The 16,599-nt window shown below is 37.8% G+C and overlaps 1 protein-coding gene across 4 annotated transcripts in view; it reads right to left on the reverse strand.

Moving 5' to 3' along the window:
- Nucleotides 1-16,383, reverse strand: part of LOC128857993 (coronin-7) — a 38,721-nt gene extending 22,338 nt beyond the window's left edge. For 2 of the 4 annotated variants that reach the window (XM_054093872.1, XM_054093871.1), the window contains exon 1: nt 15,961-16,383. The gene's annotated coding sequence lies outside the window, so the exon portion shown is untranslated. The remainder of the gene's footprint in view (nt 1-15,960) is intronic. The other 2 variants (XM_054093873.1, XM_054093874.1) reach the window with 2 other exon arrangements.
- Between the last annotated feature and the right edge of the window lie 216 nt (nt 16,384-16,599).

The raw sequence follows: 16,599 nt of genomic DNA on the forward strand, positions 1-16,599 counted from the left end.
TTGTTACGCTCTCGTTTGTTGTATGTGTACGCGAACGCCAAAATGATCAAAAACTTAGGCACATTATTTGGCCTATAGTGAACTAAGCTTAACGATTTTCATACTATGTTTCGATGTAAACTAAAAAGCACCATGTGAATCTTTCCTAACCTTTAAGCAGAACAGCGATTTTGATTACTAAATATTACTAATAAAGAAAATTTTAGTTAGTAAAAATTACTGGGTAGGATGAAATGAGATGGCTTGTATTGAACTAAATGCTCGTTAAAGTGCAAAATGTTGAGTGTTTCATGTATCAATGAGAAGAACTTCACACATCATCCATTCCCATTTAAGCAGAGAGACGGAATACCTTCACCATCAACCAAATCATATTATTAATCATTTCAGTACGGGAGTAGTTACAGATGCGTTTTCTCGTTCCCTTCTGGGTATTCGGAGTGTCGTGACAAAATGAATACACCAGTTCATTTTAATAAGAGGTCTAAAAAACAATAAAAAACAAGCGCAGGTTGGCCATCAACTATATACAAAATGTCAAAATCCAGGGGGATTCGCATGCACAATTATTATTATTGCTGCTTCTGCTGCTGTTGACTTGCAGGCAGGCTCGCAACAGCTCGGTGCAATATCGGTTACGCTTTGTTGCATACCACAACGGAAGTTCAAAAATGAAGAAAATACATAAAAGCACAATAAAAAAGCATATAAAAAAATTTAACAGAAGCAAAAAAAAAAAACAACAACAACATATAGTATGCATAAAACCAACTGCCAAGGCAGCAGCAGCAGTAACAGCAACGGCCGCACTGCAACCAACAGGAAAGCAACAGCAAAACAAAAAATGTGGTGAAAAACATGTCAACTGTCTTCTGCTCCATTGATTGCATTTCTGCTGCTACTTTCGCAAGTAGGACTTTAGTTGCAAGTGCACTGCAAAAGTATATGTACGGTAGTACAGTGAGATTTCGGAATACTTATATTGGGTGTCCAATTTGGTTCGACTAGTTAAATTTAGCACCAATTTTGTTTATCGATTTTGGTAGTGGTTTACACTAAATAATTTTTGGAGTGAAACTTCTTAGGCGTCGATGGCGAGAATGGAGAGTAAATTTTCAAGGCCATGCAACGTTTTGGGCAATTTCGTTCCGCGAGAGAGAAAAAAGATATGACGTAGAAGAAAAAAAAGAGAGAGAGCAATACCTTATATATTTCTCAGATACACTTTAGGCTATTTTTCCTGAGTTTTTCCTTGTGGTTGCTAATTTCTAGTGAGAGATAACACTGCCGACTTTTTGGCACTTGTTTGTTGGTGTAAACTTGTAGGAAATATATTTTTGGTGCCTACTCTTTGGTGTTATACTTCCTTGGTGCCTACTGTTTGGGGCGTTTTTTAGGGTAAAAAAAATCGAGTTTGGTTTATTTGAGAACATGAATGTACATAATCTCAAGAATGTTGTGTCCAAATTTTAAGTCAATCGGTGCAAAACTCACAAAGTTAGAGCATTATAACCGTTGGCCGCTACGATTCGGCTACCTGCTATGGTCGAACTTTAAATCGATTTTCTAGAAAACGACGTTTTTCAATTCGGTGGACACTTTTTCTCTGAATCTACTCGACCGATCTTTCATAATTACCGAGGTAACCCTGGGAGGTTTTTTTTCAATTTTTATTTATTTTACAATAAACAATATTATGCGATTTATCGTCTAAAAATCGCACTTCCACTTCAAATGTTAAAAAAAAATTGAAATTTTTTTTTTTTTTTAATAAAAACTCGACAGGGTTACCTCGGACAATTGATTACCTAATGAAAACTCTTTGATTTTTTGATTTCAGATGATCCAATGCTGAGAAAAACTGTCCACGGCAAATTGCCTTTTTTTCGAGACGTCTGCGTAGATCTGCTGTCAACGGCTCAATTTTGAATATTTTCTTGTGAAAATTTTTGAAAATATTTTTGAAATGTGAGTTTACAGTATACTAATTGGATAAATAAATGTACATGAATTATCTTTCCAAAAAAAATTCATAAATAAGTGCATATTTTTAGTGGAATTAACCCAACCCATTTTACGTATGTGCACCACTAAGATTTTGACCGCAGCTGTACATGTAGAGAAAAAGAAAACAGAAAACATTGTCAGATCAAAAATAAAATTTGTAAAACTCAAATTTCGTAGTGTGCTTCTTGATGTTTTCCACAAATGGAGGGCTTACAGTTTTACGCCGCCTCCGAACGGCAGAAGTTTTTTCATGGCAAAAATATACTCGAACGTGCCGAAGAGCGACCACCATTAGAAAAAACGTTTTCTATCAATTGGTGTTAAGCGCTCGGATTTCCACACCAGTGCACTTCCGAATGATAGTCACGCACCAAGCCATGGTGAATTACATGGAGAAGTACAGGCGCCGATAATTGAAGAAAATTCCTGAACTAACAGACAAGCCGCACTATGTCAAAATATTGTTGTTGTTGTAGCAGCATACAAATTTCCCATACATGTACGGGAATGCTGCTGGAGTGACTGTGCTGGGCCGAATATAATTGCGGGTCGTTCTGGTAACGTAGAACCGACTGCCGTGGGATCGAGTCCTCCAAAATGTAGTCGGAAGATTCGACAAAAGTACCACCTTAACGCAAAAGGGCAAAAGCGCACAATGCGACCTTTTATCGGATATTTTGTTCCATATATTTATAACCTCCAAGTCAACCTCAAATAAGCGGTCTTAATAAGACACCCTAGAAGAGTGTGCGTTTAAATATGCAGGACTTGCTTTATGTCTCATTATTACAGAAACAGATTTAATAATTTGCATACAAATGTCCTTTACATTCATTCCATCAAGGAATATTGGAAATATCGAAAAGTTGTTAAGTCAGTGTGCAGAATTTGTCATTTAGCCTAAAAATTGTTCAAGCTCGAATCTGTAACAATCCATAGCAGGGGCGCACTGATAATCATCACAATAATCATTCATAAAACAACTGCACGAGCAGAAATTCATGTTTGCACAAAAAAATTGGCTCATTCTTACTTAGAGCTGGCAACAGTCAATGGAGAACCGATATCTGTGTATGTTAGTACATTTGGTGTTACCGCAAATGCATTTCCTATGCTACTTTCCGGCTCTCTCGAAAACTAAACCATGCTGCCTGGTTGCTCTCAGCCTTGAAAGGCTAGAATCTATCCCTGAACTGGAGCTTGAGCGGCTCCCAAAATTCGCGAACAGGACGCGCATCTTGAGTAATGCATTTTTTCGCTAAATAGGACTCTGATATCGTATCGCTTTGGACCAAAATGGTCTCTGTGCGGCTTTGGCCAGCCAGTATAACCTAAAATTAAACCTACCCCAAACGCATAAAAAAGCTATGGAAAACTTCTGGCCTCAACAACAACTCTTTTATAGGGATTTTTAAAGATCTCAAAGGCAAGATTCGAGACAAAATCGCAGTCGTTTCCACAACAGTCGGTTCTATGTTACCGAAACAACTCGGATTTATATCCGGCCAAGGACTGTCACTCCAGCAGCATTCCCCGTATGTAAGTATGGGGAATGTTTATGCTGCTACAACAACAAAATGGCAGTCATATCGCCAGTGAAGCTGGCAAATGTAATGGAAAATGTCAGTAGCATTTGGTATGTTAATTTTTTAGGCACTCTCTTCATTCGGCTGCCACAGACGAATGGGTTAGTAGTGTGGGACTACCATTCCGAAGTGCGTATATTCTAATTTCCGTGCATGAAACGCCAAAATGATAGAAAGTTGTTTTCTAATAACGGTCGCCCCTCGGCAGGTAATGACATACCTCCAAGTGTATTTTTCCTCACAAACCATTTACCTTTCGGATATGGCTGGATGCAGCTTAAAACTGTAGGTCCCTCAATTTGTGGAACAACGCACACCACAAATAGAAGGAGGAGCTCTACCAAACACGGGAGTGTAAGCGTCAATTAAAGTAATAGGACTATGAATAAGTTCGTGCGGTTTTTTTCGAAATTTGAAACTTTATTGACGTAAAATGGTTACAAATTTAATATTCAAAATATTGTAAATCGCTTACTACTACTTTTTCCCATCTTTCTGGCAATTCACGGATTCCCTTTGTGAAAAATTCGGTCGGTTTTGCCGCAATCCACGAATCGATCCATTTTTTGACTTCATCGTAATTACGGAAGTGCTGGTCAGCCAGGCCATGTTGCATCGATCGGAAGAGATAGTAATCGGATGGCGGAAGGTCTGGACTATACGGCGGGTGGGGTAGGACATCCCATTTGAGCGTTTCTAAGTATGTTTTGACCACTTGTGCAACATGTGGCCGAGCATTGTCATGTTGCAAAATAACTTTGTCGTGTCTATCGGCGTATTGCGGCCGTTTTTCTCGCAGTGCTCGGCTCAAACGCATCAATTGTCGTCGGTAGACATCCCCCGTAATCGTTTCATTCGGTTTCAGTAGCTCATAATACAGAACACCCAGCTGGTCCCACCAGATACACAGCATAACCTTCAGGCCATGAATATTCTGCGCCGACGTCGATGTTGAAGCATGGCCAGGGTATCCATACGTTGCCCGACGTTTTGGATTGTCGTAATGGACCCACTTTTCATCGCCAGTCACAATTCGATGCAAAAAACCCTTTCTTTTGTGCCGTTGAAGCAGTTGTTCGCATGCCATAAAACGGCGTTCAACGTCTCTTGGCTTCAATTCATACGGCACCCAATGGCCTACCTTTCGGATCATTCCCATGGCTTTTAAACGTTTGGAAATGGTTGATTGATCAACTCCCAAAGTTTTTGCAACCTCTTCTTGCGTTTGAGCCGGATCTTGATCGAGCAATTCCTCCAATTCGGTATCCATGAACTTTGGCGGCGCACCCTCGCGTTCTTCGTCTTCCAAGCCAAAATCACCACTTTTAAAGCGTGCAAACCACTTCTGGCACGTTCGCTCAGATAGAGCATGCTCACCATAAACTTCCACCAAGATACGATGACTTTCGGCTGCTTTTTTCTTCATATTAAAATAATGAAGAAGAATTCCCCGCAAAAACACATTATTTGGCACGAAATTCGACATTTTCAAGTGTGGTAAAAATATTGTTGTTTACGCTTCAAATAAAAAACTTATACTGACGTTTGTGCCTTACGACAGTAGCTCTCCAATGAATGTTTGGAAATGTGGATCGATGGAATAATAATCAAGTTACGCCATCTGTTGTAAAACCGCACGAACTTATAAATAGACCTATTATATGTTGGATACTGGGTCCAGTACGAGAAAAACAAGGACTCTATCGCATCGAGATGACAGCGAGCTAGAAGACTTCAAGGAGAAAACGTTGTGCAGTTTGCCAAATCGCAGCCCACCGATGGCTAAGACACGTTTACAGAATTCCAGATGAAAGAATACCTCGCAATGTTCTAGATGCGCGCATGCTTGGTGAAATGTGAAGAGGACGGCCGCGGAAGCGGTGGTTAGACGACGTTGAGGACGATCTAAGAAGCATAGAAGTGAACAACTATCGTAGTCTGGTTATGGACCGAAATGCATGGAGAAGAATTGTGGGGAAAGTAAGACTCACAATTGGCTGTAGTACTATGAATGATGATGATGTTTGGCCGATCTCCTCCTCCTATATGTTGTGTAAACTGAAGTTGTGTGCCGCCTCAGAATGGCAGATAATTTGTTTAAAAAGGAGCTTTTTCATGGCACACTTACACTCGGAGGTTTGCCATTGCCTGCCGAGGGGCGACCGATTTTAGAAAAAACTTTCTATTAATTTATGTTCCTGTACGGAGATTCGAACCCGGGCACTACCGCATGTTAGTGCGCACCAACAAATTCGGCTACAGCGACTGCCGTTTGCTTATTACTTGGGCAACTTGGGCCCTTAAAAATATTCGGTTTGATTCGATCTTAAAAATCGATATTAGGTCATTCTCTAGTTAAAACTTCTTATCCAATCTCTGAATTTGTTGTCAGATTTACTAGTTAAAGTTGCTAAAAAGTTTTCCCCCACAGAACACAACCAAGCACCACTTGGTTCGAAAGTAAATGCCATGTTCCCGTGGAACTGATGATAGTTAGGCCACTAGTTATAAATATGTATGAATGTCATCTCAGCAAGTACTTCTCTTAAGCTGCTTTGATTTTGCAAGATTGAGCTAAAAACATCTTTGCCCTCATTTCATGAACAATGCTGCGGATCTCGCCTAGTCTTTGGTTTTTCCTAATACCTGTCCTATACGTCATTTTTGTTTGTCACATCGATTACGAGTCTTTGTTTTTCCCACTGGTTCACTTTGGCATAGTTGTTGCAGGCCAAAAGATATGCGGCACCTCCCCGGTGTAACTATTTCCTCGCCGATTACAGTAATAAGGCCGTTGCAAGGCATTCGTGCAGCAATGACACTGGAGACACCAGCATAGTCTGAGCAACTTGTTGTCGTTTGCCGCTGAAGCCACAGGCAGCAACGAGGCAAAAAAGCTGCTTGAAGTTAAACAAGCAGCCTGCAGCCTGCAGCTAAACAAAACCCACCAAACAATCGACCGAATACCACAACCGGCCACGCTACAACTACGTGCAAATATATATACATACATATATACAATATATAGATATCAGACAACAGTACAAGTAATAACAATAAAATCAGAAAAAGGAAACAGATAAAAGTTGCTTGGCGGCTTGAAGTGTTTGTTCGTTTTCCTGGCAAGTTGGTGCTTGTCGGCTGACTTGATTTCGCTATTCATGTCGCACTTGTGCCGAACAGAAAGCCAGTCAGACAGCAAACCTACATGATTTCAGGCCTTTTCCAAGGCGGCGAACGAACACAATTTACACAATTAAGCGGAGGAAAAGTTAAGAAAAAAAAAACGGAATGAAACGGAAAGAGGCGCAAAAACGGATATATTCATGGGGCATATGAAAGAAAGCTGCAGGCAATACACTCACTTGGTGTTCTCACGAAAACAGTAGGACACTGATTGAAGATTAATGCATGTATGGATGTATGTATGTATGTGGGTATGTGTGTATAGATGTAGTTATTTTTTATTTAACATAGTGCAGTCACTTTTCTATACGATTTCCTAATAGCGATAAATATGTGCTTCGCCCCATGTGCACCTGTGTGTTTGCACCTGTGCACGGCAGAATTCAGTGGCCCCCATTCTGCCATTGCCTGATTTCACATAAACTGTGCACAATAAAATATATTCCCATTTGCGCACAATAGCCTATTTATTCTTGACGAACGGTCATTGAGCGTAAGCTCTTGCTCTTCTATGCGCATTCCTTAAGTTTAAATAAAGGAGGAGGAAAAGAATTTGGATTATATTTAAACGCATAAAATATAGATAAATTATACAATATTTAGGATAGTAGTTATACTTTTTTGTTATACAAGGTGAAGTCCAAAATAAACAAAACTGACGTCATAAAAATGTTTTTGATGGCGCCATCTTTTTAATGAGTTAGTGCGTTGGAAGTTACATCCCTAGCTGACCTCCAGTGAAAGTTTGGTGACATTCGGTTCAGTGGAAGCGAAGTTATTGCGTCTAAAGTGTCCGTATGTTTGTGTCAGCGGTACAAAAATGAGTTTCGAACAAAGAGCTAATATCAAATTTTGTCTCACATGCGATATTGGCGATGGCGATGTTTGTATATCTGGTACCAGAGTTCATGAGTGGTTTACACGCATCAGAGATGGTTGAGGACATAAATGACAATGAACATACGGGCCGCCCAAAATCAGTGATTACCAAAAACTCCATCGAAATTCTTCGTATATTTATCAAAATGAACCGAAATCATCCTTGAAATTCATGGAATCGGAGTTGAATATCTCCAAAACATCGATTTATCGCATTTTAACTGATCATTTGGGCTTCCGAAAGGTCTGTGCACGTTTCATTCCGCACAAGTTAACTGAAGACCAAAAATTGCTCAAAACTCAACATTCGAAAGTCCTCATTAAAGAGGCGAGAAAAGACGAGAACTTCCTCTATAACATTGTAACTGGTAATGAAACGTGGTGTTTCCAATATGAACCCGAAACTAGGGGTCAAAGTTCCGAATGGAAGGTCCCAGATGAGCCACCACCCAAAAAATAGCCTTTGGAGAAGTCAACAATCAAGTTGATGCTCATTTGTTTTTACAATTAAGCAGAAGTTCGTGCCAACGGGCCAAACCGTCAATGCAATTTTCTGTCTTGGCATTTTGAAGTGTTTGTTGCATCGCATTGGTCGAATTCGCCCTGAATACCGCAAAGGAGGAAGATGGTGCTTATTGCACGATAATGCACCATCTCATCGATCCACTCTTGTGACTGAGTTTTTTAATAAGAAATCGCATTTTCACCATCAATCACTCCGCGCATTCACCTGATATGGCTCCCTTTGACTTCTACTTATTCGGAAAATTGCATTTGGTGATGAAAGGAAAACGTTTTGTGTCCGCAGAGGTTATCCAAAAGGCTTGTACCGACATCCTGAAGGACATTCCGGTCAATGACCTGAAACACTCTTTCGAAAAGCTTTTAGATCGCGCAAAACAGTGTATCGAAGCCAGAGGGTACTATTTTGAATAAATAAACTCGAAGTTCTCAGAACATAGCTCCTGTCATACTATTTTACCTCAGTATTGTTTATTTTGGACTTCACCTTGTATTCTTTTGCTTCTTAACTTATGAGGTAACTATACAAGCAATTTTGGCCGAGTTAAAAAAAAACGCGCCAGACGTTTCTTCTACACCAAACGAAAGAAGATAAATCCTTCTCCATTGCATCTTTCCAACAGCCATCAGCAGCATATGAGATCAGTGAAACTCGTTCCCACGGCAGTTCTACGTAACCGAAACGACCCGGATTTATATCCAGCCAAGGACTGTCACTTCAACAGCATTCCTCGTATATGCACGGGGAATGTTATGCTGCTACAACAACAACAACATCAGTGAAACTCGTTTCCACGACAATCAGTTCTACGTTACCGGATTTATATCCGGCCAAGGACTGTCACTCCAGCAGCATCCCGCGTACATGTATGGTGAATGTTTATGCTGCTACAACAACAAAATCAGGGAAATTCACCCCGGTGGTTGGAGAAGCTTCGAGATGTAGAAGTAAATTACAGTAATGGGGAAAATGTACCATCCTAATGCTTCTCAGCATGTAGTTTGCGTCTCTTAATTTAATTGAAGTTTGATGAACGGAACAGAATCTTATGTTACATGGACGTTTTGGGTTCAGCCCACAATTAATCTGGGGGTCTATAACGTTTATATTGTACTGATGTACTGTCGTACTTCTAGAATCAGATGGTGCATGATGTGTGCATGTGTCTTCACTACAGAGGAAAGGAGAAATAGCCGTTTGATTTCTATTGGTTCGTTCCCACGATAGTCGGTTCTAAGTTGCCGGAATGATTCGGATTTATGTATGGCGAATGTTTATGCTGCTACAACCACACCTCCTATTAGTTGGGCCCGGATTAGGGCAGTGGCACCACTTCACTTTTCTACAATTCAAAAATAACTACATAAAGTGGTGCACGATAGGTTGGTAGGCACCTGAAATACATCGAGTGAAAACAAGGGACGCACTGGTGTAAGCCGGATTATGCAGGCTTCTAGTTGTACGAAGCTTAGCAAGCAATGGATGTAGTATAAATTAGTTGGTATATCGCTTCGAGTTCGATGACGATTTGCAGTCACGAGTGTGATACACATGATGCGCTTCAACGAATTTGATGCCCTCATATCGATTTACTAGTTGGCGAACCTCTAAACCAACGCCCTTAATAAAAGATCGGTCAATCGGCCCGGCGCTGGTGATCGGTGTTTAAGCTCAAAACGACTACTTCTGCCGAGAAACTGTAGTGGATTTCCGCAACTCGACTAGCGAAAATAAGGCGAGCGGGGAGAAGAGTAATATTTCAGCCTAACGAAAATTATGTTCGCCAACTCATACGCAAGCATGCATCGGAGGTGGATTCCGCGGAAGCAAAGTCGGTAGATCTGTCGATCGAGATGACCATTGGAAGGTGACTTTATACGAGGCTAAGTATAGTTCAAGTTGCTCCAATTTCCCACGTGTCCAGATGGTTTTATAATTAAAAATTTAGTTCCAAATAAAAAAAAGTAATACCACAATAGACTACCACAATCGACGGTTATAAAAAAAGTGCTCAGATTGCTGCCTTTTTTAATCTCACCGCTTGAAAGTAAAGGAAAAACAAACTAGAGCTTTGAAAAATTCTACACCAGCGCCAACTACCCCAATTTGGTACTGCCACAACAACAACAACCCCAATTTGGTTGGTAATATTGTATAATGGACAACGTACAAAAAAGCTGCGAGATGAAATCCACCTTATATGTATGTACATTAGCCCGGGTCGATTTGTGGGGAGGCAAAAAAATCGCCCATTGCTCTGTGAAAATCATATTCTAGGGATCAAAATAAGAAACTTTGCCGAAGGAACCATACCTCTAAAACGAATTCAGATTTCCCCCAATTTGGGTCGAACTTTTTAGTTTCTTTTCTAGAGCTCACTTAAATTAATTTTTTCATTTACATATGTTCTGACTAAATAAATTGTTTAAGAGAAAAAATAGATATTATTATAAATAAATAATACATATTATTATAAATAAATAAAAATAAAGAAAAAAACATAGCCATTTAGCTGATTTTTTCATGTAAAGGTCAAAAATGGTGATATTTTTAAATTGGGGAACATCAGAATTCGTTTTAGAGGTATGGTTCCTTCGGCAAAGTTTCTTATTTTGATCCCTAGAATACGATTTTCACAGAGCAATGAGCGAGTTTTAAATCGACCCGCCCTAATGTACATCCTTTGAAAAGAACCCACACCTCTTGTAATTATAAACTATGACATTTAATTTTTTAATCGAAACGTAGTTCTTTCTTTCATAAAATCCATATGAAACAAAACTCCAAACTTTGTACGAAATTCAGAAGAATTCATTAGGGGGAAGTCTACTGTGTCAAGGGAAAAAACAGGCTTATTTTCCGGATTTTATTTCTAACAAAATATTGCTCGTACATAAAATCTATTTAAACTCTTATCTTTATTATATATTTAAGTTTTTGAAAAAAAAATTTTAAGTCAAAATATTCAAAATGGCCGCTGTGGCACTTCTGCAAGCGCAGGTCCGCTTTTCTTAGGTGCCTAAACGGTGTACATGAAATCTTACGTTTCGGTGATCTAAAACAAAAAAAACAAAATATTGTTATCATATACATAGTATTGACTCTCGTCTGACGTAGGATTATGTCGATAAAAAATTTTGGCGTTGAAAAAAAATTCTTGAAATTTTTTTCTTTTTTTTTGCCTAAAATTGATGTTACTATTGTTTATAACAATTTAACAAATAACGATATTACACTATTACAGAGAATATATAATTAAATTTTTAAGCTGATTCATTTATCAGAACTCGAGATATCGTGTACACCGTATACAAAAACTTAGTTTCGAGAAAAATGCGTTTAAAGTTTCAGTATAGCAGGTACGCGCTTTGGAGCGCTTCGGGAAAAGGTCGAAATTTCAGCGAAGAAAAATTTAGCCAGCTGTAACACATATTGTACCTTATTTAAGAGGGTTCAAAGTATTTTTTAAGCTAATAAAAAAAAAATCGATTTTTTGAAAAATTCACAGTAGACTTCCCCCTTAAATTTTTATAAATATTTGCATAATTTTAATGTGGTAGAAAAGTTCAATTATAAGAAGAAAAAAATGATGTTCTAAAAATTCACAGAAACTAGCCTAACAGCTTTAAAATTTTTGCAAAATATCGTTAAATTATTCTTCCCGGCGTTTCCGCTTGCAGTAAAGCATGTAATTGTTTTGTTGATTGTATGGCACTTAAAAATACATATCATTAATATCTATAATTACAATTTACAATAGGTCAAAAAAAAAAAAGTTTAAACATATCTTTATATCGACTTTTCAATGTTTTCCCTTACAACTGCGATATTTTCAATTGAACGGGTCAATCCAAGGCGCATTAATTAAAGGTGGTGGCACTAGACCAACAACAATTTTTTGTACGTTCGATTGCCAAAGCAAAGTATTGGCAAAGTATAAAACAAATAATGAATTCGCCTTCTTTTATTCTGAGGTGACAGCCACATGGACACAGCGAAAGAAAAAAAAAACAACTCACCTGTTTTACCAACACCACCTTCGCCTTGATTATAACAACCGAATAGGTGAAACTTAATTTTGACGGATCCATCATTTTCGTAGAGGATTTAATTGTTTTTATCCGAACTCATTTTAGTAAATTTCTACTTAACATATGTATGTATGTACATATGTCGAAATAGTCAACTCTAGAAAAAATGTTCATAAAAAACATACTTGAGTCAGTCATGCAAAAAATGAGATTTATCATACTTTCTAAAAACAACAACAAAAACGAGTAAGAGTAAAACCTTAATCAAATATTCGCAAATTATTTTATTGTTGTATCATTTCGAAAAAACTGCTTAAAAATCACTGATGCTGACATTTGCACATCACGCAAGGAACACATGCATACATGCATATGTATGTATAATGTTAGTCAGTTGGATACAAAATTCGTTTTAACTGATTTGAATAGAAATGTTTGCATTAAAAAAATGCAAAGAGAGTAGCATGCGTGGCTGATGGAGTTCCCGTACATAAATGAGGTCAGTTAATTTCTATCAACCAGTTGCCTAAAGCGAATATACACCTCCACATCTAGCTATTACTCTTTAGTATTCAAACATTCATACATATATCGCTAATCAACACCAAGCAAGAATATGTTTTTTATGCCATATAAGCGTTGACAACAAAATTAACAACAACGCAATGTGGTAGTGTGCGCAATGTAAAATGACATCTACCTTTTTAAAAGGTTTTTTCAGCCACATGCACATACATATGTATGTACGTACGTACAGTAACAAACAGCACTAGAGCATTAACCGTATATAATACATATGTGTGCATGCAGAAGAAACATTTGGTTCCGTCAATATAACCAAAAATATTATGCGCAAAACACAATTATTTATTCTTTAACAAAAAGAGCAGCGTTGACTACCGATTCTGATTCGATAAAACTAAAGCACGTCATCTAGTACTTCGAAGTCAGTGTGAAGACATACTATACAAGACACAGTCTAGGTCAAAGAAGCATTTAATGGGTAATGCGATAGTACAAATATGATTTGAAAACGGATACCAGTTACCCATTGAAGACAAGTGCTTCTCCACTTGATCTCCCCATTGCAAAGGAAACCTTTCCCAGTCACTACCAGCAGGTATCACACAACTAGCGAAGCCCCTGGTTCACGACTAGCTTCACTATTTCTATGACGCTGTAAATACCATACAGACTCGAGTTCTGCATTCTAGTCAATTTATCCAGTCTGTGATACTAAAAATCTTACAGACTAGAACACAACTAAGACGCACGATAAAACTTATCTGCTCAACAAGGTCTGGCCAGTCAAAAAACTCAGAGTTAAGATTAAAAAGAAACAGAAACAAATGGGCAGAACGACTATTTTTTTTTTCGTTTCCAGGACAGTCGGTTCGACGTTACCGAAACGACTCGGATTTATATCCGGCCAAAGACTGTCACTCCAACAGCATTCCCCGTATGTAAATATGGTACAACAACAACAGCATCCACTATTTTTAAGTAATTGTAGGCTTATGAGTTTACAACGAAAATAGTAGGATGGCAACGAATCAGAAAAATTCACGGTTTAAGGGCCAAACAGAGACATTTTTTAATGCTTAGCGCTAACAAAATGATTTATAATATAGTATTCTCTAAATACAGACCATCAATCAGAGTTTATTCTACGAAAGAGCTTAAGGTTACCGGCGCGCAATAAAAAGCCAGCATTTTTATTATTTCAATATATGTATATTATATTTGATATATTTTTAAATCCTAGAGAGATGATTTATAATTTTTTTTCGTCTATAAGAACATCGTACTCCAACCAACTGTTCAATACATAATACCTTTGGGTTGTTTTTATTTTAGATTAGGTTAACTGAATTTGTTTAATGTTCATTGTTTTTTTTTTTATAAACTAAATCTTTTCCCTTTAATTTTGCTATACAAAAATACATTAAGCAAATTCGTGTAAAAATGTATTACCTTAATTCGTCCAATATGAATTACGAGCTTCAATTTCGCTCGACACTGTATATACTACATCCATATCCATATCTAAATATGTATGTACGTATGCACATTTAACTCATTTTAGTTGTATTATTTATAGCTAAATTTGTTTAGTTCGCTTGTTTGGGTATCGCATTTTGCTTGAGTCTTCTTCATGAAGCTCTGTTTTGCGGCAGTTGCGTTTCTGATACGAAACAATAGAAAGTAGTCGACATCGTATCCAACAAACATACCAACAAGCGATTACAAGACCATGCAATGGTCATTGCAAGCCACAAAGAAAAAACACAAAAAAAGCTCATAATGCCGACCTAGACCGTGTTTCTTTGACTTCTGTTATTTTTATTTTGTTTTGGTCATATAAAAAGCCAGAAGCAGCTATTGAAAAGAGTGCCATTAAAGCTAACCATTGTAGGTATCTGCTTCCACAAGCACAGGGTTGATTGTACGCTGAATAGGCGCATCGCTGAAAAAAGTTGCAGCCAAGGGCAAATGGATAAGCTCCCCGATCAATCGCCTATGCTATTCTTGTGAGTAGGCAGGCGACAGAAAAAATATATAATACAATGCAATATGTAGGTATTTTCCATTGGTCCCTTAAAAGGACCGGGAAATTATACTTTCTATGATAACTCATAACTGAAGACACTAATAGATGTGTATGAATATGTGCACATTAACACAAGTAGACGTTCCATTGATTGCTTTTGCACTACCATGACACTATGATTCTGTTATCAACAAATGATTCAACAACTAACATAGCCTGATAGCTGATGATTCATAATTGCGGATTTGTAATTGAAAATTTCTTAGCAATAAAGAAAGTTTTTTTTTTTTGTTACTGCATACTTAATTTTCTAGTTGCTATCAATTTGATGTTTTCCACTCTTGATAATAGTTTACCAAGGCTTGGTTTTCCTTCCTTTTATATTACTCTCTATGCCGGCAACTTTGTTCTTAACTACTAACCAATGCCTTCAACCCCAAACGCCACCACCCACTGCAGAGAAACACAAAAGCATTGGATAATGCAATAACAAAGGCAAAGGGTGGTAGTGTTGTTGCTATTTAGTTTATTTCTATCAGATTCAACCGCTTTGTTGTTTTTGCTTTATGGAAGCACAAACACTGTGGCGCCGACGTGACCACTAAATCAAAGAGTTTTTGCTTATCGCATTTTTATGCTTCCACTCATTGACAGAGTTGTTTCGCTGCTGTTCATGTTTATGGCCTCTACCATTTTATTATTTTTTAACGATATTTTTGTATCGAAATGACATTTATTTAAGAAAATTAATCAGTGGAATTAATTAGAAATGAGTAATTGCGTTTGCAATACACACAAAGTTCCGTTCTCTTCATTGTTTTTGATTTCTCATTCGCTCGCTCTATTTAATCTCTCTCTTCTTGGTTTTTTCTTATCTTTTTTTTCTTTTTGCAACCTTCAAGCTTTTGTTGTTGCTTATTTGGAGTTCGCGCAAACGTTGTGCACTATAGTTGTTGGTTTAGCTGCCGCTGCCGCGGCCACCGCAAAAGTTTCCATTGGTAAGAGCACACACCCTTTTCCGTGCAGACGCAAACAAAGCAACGCCAAATCTAAAGCCGGTATTAGGCGGCATATAATTTCCCTGAGGAAACTGACGCTTATAATCTAATCTCCCAAGTAAATAAGTATGTATCCTATCTAACTAAACTCAGAAACAAATGCACTATACAGCACAAAGAAAATTACAAGGATATTCACCGCTTTGAATTATACTTGAAACTCCAGCCTGCGTCTGTTTTGTATCCTTTCTTTCGATGCACTTATGAAGAACACTTCTGTGTTATTTGTTCACTTTATACGATTTTTTAGCGACAAATACCGATTCAAAGCCTTTTAAAAATATGTAACTTCCTTCAAATCTAGCACCAGCACTTTACCCGTCGCAAAGACTTTATTTTCACTGACACGATTGCCCACACCTATAGCGTTGCACTTCAAATGTTTTTAACGTTCTTTGCTTGCTACTAATTTCTCGGAGAATTATTTGTTTGCATCGATTAAAATAGTGCAATCTGGAAGGAATTGCACTGAAATTTTTTAAATTTTACTCCAGCTACACTCAAACAACACTTATTTTTCTTCCAACTTTCTTCGAGCGACTAATCGACTAGTTTCTCGCTAATTTCGTCGCTGCTGAAGCCCTCTCTTTGAAATATACTAATTGGCATTGCCATATCACAGAGTTTGTTTGATTTTAATACAATTTTAGAACGTAATCACGTTATTACCTGGCGTCTACACTACTAACGTAATCACATATGCATTTGTGAAAATCAAAGTATACAATTTATTTCATATAAATGCATATACTGATGTATCTAATTTATTTCATTTTTT

This window comes from Anastrepha ludens, chromosome 3 (assembly GCF_028408465.1).
Source record: "Anastrepha ludens isolate Willacy chromosome 3, idAnaLude1.1, whole genome shotgun sequence".
NCBI lineage: Eukaryota > Metazoa > Arthropoda > Insecta > Diptera > Tephritidae > Anastrepha > Anastrepha ludens.